A 7,104-nucleotide genomic window follows, 5' to 3' on the forward strand; every position below is an offset into this window, starting at 1 on the left:
ACATGTCATCGACAGCCAGGTTCATCGTTGCTGTCGTTTCCTACTACGACACTTCCTACGACTCGCCGTACGGTGGCGGGTGTGTCCGTATTTATTTACCGGTTTGTGCTTTCAAAATAATGAATTAAACGAGTGCCAAGCGAGGGTAAAAGTTGAAATGTCGAAGGTTTTTAACCAAATATTACATCCAGCGGTGGAGAATAATACCAAAAGATGCGTTTCGTGTGCTTCGTTGACTTCCCTCCTCGATGACAAATGTTTCTTAACGTTCGCTCCGTTCCTTCAAACAAAAGTACTTCACTTGTGACGCTTTTATATATGCATTCTTCCTATTGGCCAGCAGGAGGCGACGGAATTCTACTTAAGATAGCAGGTGCTTTCTACATGCTGAATCCTGTTAAATTTCAATAATAATAATACATATTCAGTCAACTAACTATACTCATGGTGTAATTAAGGGAGCACAACATTAATTGACAGACGTTTACAACCTAAATAAATAAAATAAATGAATAAATAAAAAGTATAAATTATGTGGTGGAATCTACACACTGATATATGGGTGTTAATTTTTGTGTCCTTAATGTAAAATTTAAAGAACAAATATATTTAGATAGATTTTTTTCAACAACCAGCAGTGGGTGTGCCTAATTATAAGTCCATCCATCCATCCATTTTCTGAGCCGCTTCTCCTCACTCGGGTCGCGGGCGTGCTGGAGCCTATCCCAGCTATCATCGGGCAGGAGGCGGGGTACACCCTGAACTGGTTGCCAGCCAATCGCAGGGCACACATAAACAAACAACCATTTGCACTCACATTCACACCTACGGGCAGTTTAGAGTTGTCAATTAACCTAGCATGCATGTTTTTGGGATGTGGGAGGAAACTGGAGTGCCCAGAGAAAACCCATGCAGGCACAAGGAGAACATGCAAACTCCACACAGGCGGGGCCGGGGATTGAACCCTGGTCCTCAGAACTGTGAGGCAGACGTGCTAACCAGTTGTCTGATTCTGAAAATGATTCTGAAAAATTCTGAAAATCTGAGTCCTTTTGTCTTGTCACTCAAGCACATGCTAGGGCAGAGAGAAGTCAGACATTTTGATAATTGGAAGAGTAAGTTTTTTCCTCATTTGTACCCATCCATCCATTTTCTGAGCCACTTATCCTCACTAGGGTCGCGGGCGTGCTGGAGCCTATCCCAGCTGTCATCGGGCAGGAGGCGGGGTACACCCTGAACTGGTTGCCAGCCAATCGCAGGGCACATACAAACAGACAACCATTCGCACTCACAGTCATGCCTAAGGGGCAATTTAGAGTCTCCAATTAATGCATGTTTTTGGGATGTGGGAGGAAACCGGAGTGCCCGGAGAAAACCCACGCAGGCACGGGGAGAACATGCAAACGCCACACAGGCGGAGCCGGGGATTGAACCCGGGTCCTCAGAACTGTGAGGCTGACGCTCTAACCAGTCGGCCACCGTGCCGCCTCATTTGTACCCTTAAGTAAAAAAATATTTTATTGCATGTCATTACCAAATGACTTGTAGTGTTAATATGTTTAAAGATTTTCCTGTAAAAACTTGATAATCCATCCATTTTCTGAGCCGCTTCTCCTCACTAGCGGGCGTGCTGAAGCCTATCCCAGCTGTCATCGGGTAGGAGGCGGGGTACACCCTGAACTGGTTGCCAGCCAATCGCAGGGCACATAGAAACAAAAAACCATCCGCACTCACATTCACACCTACGGGCAATTTAGAGTCTCCAATTAATGCATGTTTTTGGGATGTGGGAAGAAACCAGAGTGCCCGGAGAAAACCCACGGAGGCACAGGGAGAACATGCAAACTCCACACAGGCGGGGCCAGGGATTGAACCCGGGTCCTCAGAACTGTGAGGCAAACGCTCTAACCAGTCGGTCACCGTGCCACCAAAAACTTGATAATCATATACAAATGTTGTGCAGGACTAGCTAGCTTAAAGAAAAAATTAAGCTAAGTCTACCAGCATAGCACAGTTAGCTAAAAACTTTGAGATGTCATTACCATCACATGTCATCACATAGTGCAGTGTGGTGGTGATGACAGAAACGAAAATCAAAAGTGCCCGAAATCAAATAAACACCCATATACAGGATGTATTTACATTATAGCACTGATAGCTACTCATTACATGCATCCACAACATACAATACATTTTTGTAAGTGTAGTATTATTGTGTGTGGTTGTCCTTGAGGGCTACTAGAGGTCAGAGTTTTGAGAGTCAGAAAGAGAACCCGGGGCACAAAGGTGGCTCTCCTCCTCTGGGTACTATCAGGTATACCAGGAAGAAAGTGTAGGAGGGGTCCTTCATGATCCAGGCAGTCATGCTGTGAACCTATTGCTCATATAGTCAAGGAGTGAGTGGGAAGTCCAGTGATCATGGCGCACACCTGCATTACACTGTGCAGGTGTTTTTTTCTCTCTCCTGGAGGTTGATGGAATGGTACCATCAGACTATCGAGAACAACACGACAGGCTTGATGAAGGCGTCAAAGAAGGTCAGCAGGAGTTTGTTGCTGGCAGAGAAGCAGTTCAGCTTCCTCACCAGATACATTACATCCTTTGGTGGCACTTCCTCAGGTTGTTGGAGGAGAAACTGGTAGTCATCAAAGATGGTCCCCACGTATTTGTATTCTAGTCACAATCTCAACTGGTGACCTGTGGATAATGGTGGAGATAACTGTATCTAGCTCTCTCTGTCTTCTGTTAAAAGTTACTACCAGCTCCTTGGTTTGATGTTTGGTTCCAGCCGGTAAGTGTTACACACCTCAAACTGCTGCATAGCAGGTCCATGGTGCAGAGTGGGGAGAACTGTGTCGCCAACAAACTTACGACAGTTGGGTAGTGAGTTCCCGCGCTCATTGGTGTGGATGAAGAACAGTGGTGAGAGGACACAGCCCTGTGGGGAGCCTGTCGAGGTTGTGAGGAGCTTAGACAGGATGCGGACTCTCTGTATTCTGTGAGTGAGGGAGTCCAAGATCCACATAATGATATGGTCTTCAATGTTGAACTTCTACTGGAGCTAGCAGCAAATGCAAATACAGCAATGATTTGGATGCAGCAGAAATTCGCATACTAGTGGCTTGCTTTGCACATCCATCCATCCATCCATCCATTTTTGAGCCGCTTCTCCTCACTAGGGTCGCGGGCGTGTTGGAGCCTATCCCAGCTGTCATCGGGCAGGAGGCGGGGTACACCCTGAACTGGTTGCCAGCCAATCGCAGGGCACATAGAAACAAACAACCATCCGCACTCACAGTCATGCCTACAGGCAATTTAGAGTCTCCAATTAATGCATGTTTTTGGGATGTGGTAGGTAACCGGAGTGCCCGGAGAAAACCCACGCAGGAACGGGGAGAACATCCAAACTCCACACAGGTGGGGCCGGGGATTGAACCCGGGTCCTCAGAACTGTGAGGCAGACGCTCTAACCAGTCGGTCACCGTGCCACCAAAAACTTGATAATCATATACAAATGTTGTGCAGGACTAGCTAGCTTAAAGAAAAAATTAAGCTAAGTCTACCAGCATAGCACAGTTAGCTAAAAACTTTGAGATGTCATTACCATCACATGTCATCACATAGTGCAGTGTGGTGGTGATGACAGAAACGAAAATCAAAAGTGCCCGAAATCAAATAAACACCCATATACAGGATGTATTTACATTATAGCACTGATAGCTACTCATTACATGCATCCACAACATACAATACATTTTTGTAAGTGTAGTATTATTGTGTGTGGTCGTCCTTGAGGGCTACTAGAGGTCAGAGTTTTGAGAGTCAGAAAGAGAACCCGGGGCACAAAGGTGGCTCTCCTCCTCTGGGTACTATCAGGTATACCAGGAAGAAAGTGTAGGAGGGGTCCTTCATGATCCAGGCAGTCATGCTGTGAACCTATTGCTCATATAGTCAAGGAGTGAGTGGGAAGTCCAGTGATCATGGCGCACACCTGCATTACACTGTGCAGGTGTTTTTTTCTCTCTCCTGGAGGTTGATGGAATGTTACCATCAGACTATCGAGAACAACACGACAGGCTTGATGAAGGCGTCAAAGAAGGTCAGCAGGAGTTTGTTGCTGGCAGAGAAGCAGTTCAGCTTCCTCACCAGATACATTACATCCTTTGGTGGCACTTCCTCAGGTTGTTGGAGGAGAAACTGGTAGTCATCAAAGATGGTCCCCACGTATTTGTATTCTAGTCACAATCTCAACTGGTGACCTGTGGATAATGGTGGAGATAACTGTATCTAGCTCTCTCTGTCTTCTGTTAAAAGTTACTACCAGCTCCTTGGTTTGATGTTTTGGTTCCAGCCGGTAAGTGTTACACACCTCAAACTGCTGCATAGCAGGTCCATGGTGCAGAGTGGGGGGGTGTTGTCGCCAACAAACTTACGACAGTTGGGTAGTGAGTTCCCGTGCTCATTGGTGTGGATGAAGAACAGTGGTGAGAGGACACAGCCCTGTGGGGAGCCTGTCGAGGTTGTGAGGAGCTTAGACAGGATGCGGACTCTCTGTATTCTGTGAGTGAGGGAGTCCAAGATCCACATAATGATATGGTCTTCAATGTTGAACTTCTACTGGAGCTAGCAGCAAATGCAAATACAGCAATGATTTGGATGCAGCAGAAATTCGCATACTAGTGGCTTCCATTGCACATCCATCCATCCATCCATTTTTTGAGCCGCTTCTCCTCACTAGGGTCGCGGGCGTGCTGGAGCCTATCCCAGCTGTCATCAGGCAGGAGGCGGGGTACACCCTGAACTGGTTGCCAGCCAATCGCAGGGCACATAGAAACAAACAACCATTCGCACTCACAGTCATGCCTATGGGCAATTTAGAGTCTCCAATTAATGCATGTTTTTGGGATGTGGGAGGTAACCGGAGTGCCCGGAGAAAACCCACGCAGGCACGGGGAGAACATGCAAACTCCACACAGGCGGGGCCGGGGATTGAACCCCAGTCCTCAGAACTGTGAGGCTGACCCTCTAACCAGTCGGCCACCGTGACGCCTGCATTGCACATGTCGGCAATATTTTTTATAGATTTTTGTACTTGAAAAAAATAAACTGTTAAGTGTGTTAAAGTGCAGGCATGAATAGGCATGGGGGCGCTAAAGTCGGGGCAGCAGACCCCTAACTTTAAAAAAAAAATTGTTTACTTAGATTCATAACATGTTATTGAAATAATTTAGTGGGGTTTTTTTTACATTAAAATATATTATTTTTACCCATCCATCAATCAACTTTGTTGTTCTGGTCAGGGTCACGGGAAGCTGAAGCCTATCCAAGCTGATTTTGTGCCACTGACAGATGACAGCCTGGGCTGTTTGCCAGTCAATCCCAGGATTATTATTATTATTATTATTATTATTATTATTATTATTATTATTAGTAGTAGTAGTAGTAGTAGTAGTAGTAGTAGTAGTAGTAGTAGTAGTAGTAGTAGTAGTAGTAGTATTCATTGATGAACATATTATTAAACCCAAACGCCCCAAAAATTCCCACAAGAAGATTTTGACAGAAAAGCAACGATTTGCAACGACATCATGGCCTTAAGACAATAGGACTTACTAAACATCCAGTTAAATCAAACTCAAGGGGGACATGTAACAAAAAAAATTGAGGATTGCTCTGATATGCTGTGACATATCAGCATTTCTCTTCCTCACTTTCTTTTCTTTCATAGTGTCACACGTCCTTTCAGAGAAATTGCCTTTTAAAATGTTTTTAATGCGGTGTTGTACTTTCAACTTTATCCAAGATGGACAATTATAATTTGATATTCGCATACATACAATACATACTTGCTATAATGAAAAAATCTAATAAAAAGATTAAAAGCCATATGGAAAACAAATTCCTTTTGCATTTAAATAAGAAAAGGATTGGCTGGATTATTTACACGAATGAATGTTGTAGCATAGGGAGAAACTAATGTATCAAAATGCAATCTCAGACAGATAATAGACTGTGACCTGTTCTTAGCACCCCCTTATTTAGATAACTTGAACTTGACTTGACATTTAGTCATAAGCCATGAGATTTGGCCATCTGTTACATTACAGATTACAATAAACTCTTGTTGCAATCCATTGCATTCAGCCTGGCTTTCTTAGGCACACGAGGAGGTGCTGCTCAAAACCATTCCAATCAATACAAGCACGCACACACGGCTGTTAAAACAAGGCCCAAAAACAAAAACGAAAGAAAGAAATTTTGTGGCTGCGGTGTTAATCCATTTAGTGTCACACTGGGCAGCATTGTCGCCTTAAGGACAGTCCCTAAGAATATCTAACTTGAAGGACTCCCTAATGTAGCCCATACTTAAGATGGAAACAATGTAAGCTGAAGGTTCATAGCCTGCTTGTTCATGATTTAGCACCCTTCTTGTCAGTTTACAATCAGCTCATTTTCTCCTGCATGACCCTGACAAGGGATTTTAAACTGAGTGACAGTTCCAATACATCACTTCAAAGACTATAATAATATACTATGTATACAAATGAAAGCCCAAGCCCGTTTAGTAATGTTAGTTATGTTCAAATGTTTTTATGTTTGTGTCAAGGGACATACAATACTGACTAATGACAAAAAGATAAAGACACTTCCAGTTGCATTCAAATTGTTGCAAGTGTTTTAGCATTATGTTCACAACATTCGGACAACGAAACAACTAGATTTACACTCACACTTTACTGACAGAGATTTAATTTAAAGTTAAGTTTCCATCTATCCATCCATCCATCAATTTTCTATACCGCTTATCCCCATTAGACTGTCCCAGATGATTTAGGGCGAGAGGTGGGGTACACCCTGGAATGTGCCAATAGTTAGGTTTGAGTTTGAATTTAAAAATATGTATTAGATTGTCATATATATATATATATATATATATATATATATATACACACACACACACCCACACACACAGCATCTATCTTGGTGTCTGCTATTGTGTGAAAACAAAATGGCTACCACATCCTGGCACTTCAGATCACAGACCCCTGTGCTGTTTTGCAACAACATAATGAGGAAAAAGAACCAAAAAAGGAACTGTTAAGACAC

The 7,104-nt window shown here is 43.7% G+C and overlaps 1 protein-coding gene across 2 annotated transcripts in view; it reads right to left on the bottom strand.

The window, feature by feature from the left end:
• Positions 1 to 35, bottom strand: part of adprm (ADP-ribose/CDP-alcohol diphosphatase, manganese-dependent) — a 7,976-nt gene extending 7,941 nt beyond the window's left edge. For both annotated transcript variants that reach the window (XM_061706229.1, XM_061706228.1), the window contains exon 1: positions 1 to 35. This exon is cut by the window's left edge and continues 663 nt beyond it. The gene's annotated coding sequence lies outside the window, so the exon portion shown is untranslated.
• Positions 36 to 7,104: the final 7,069 nt, after the last annotated feature.

The sequence above is a fragment of the Phycodurus eques genome, chromosome 19 (assembly GCF_024500275.1).
Source record: "Phycodurus eques isolate BA_2022a chromosome 19, UOR_Pequ_1.1, whole genome shotgun sequence".
Classification (NCBI taxonomy): domain Eukaryota; kingdom Metazoa; phylum Chordata; class Actinopteri; order Syngnathiformes; family Syngnathidae; genus Phycodurus; species Phycodurus eques.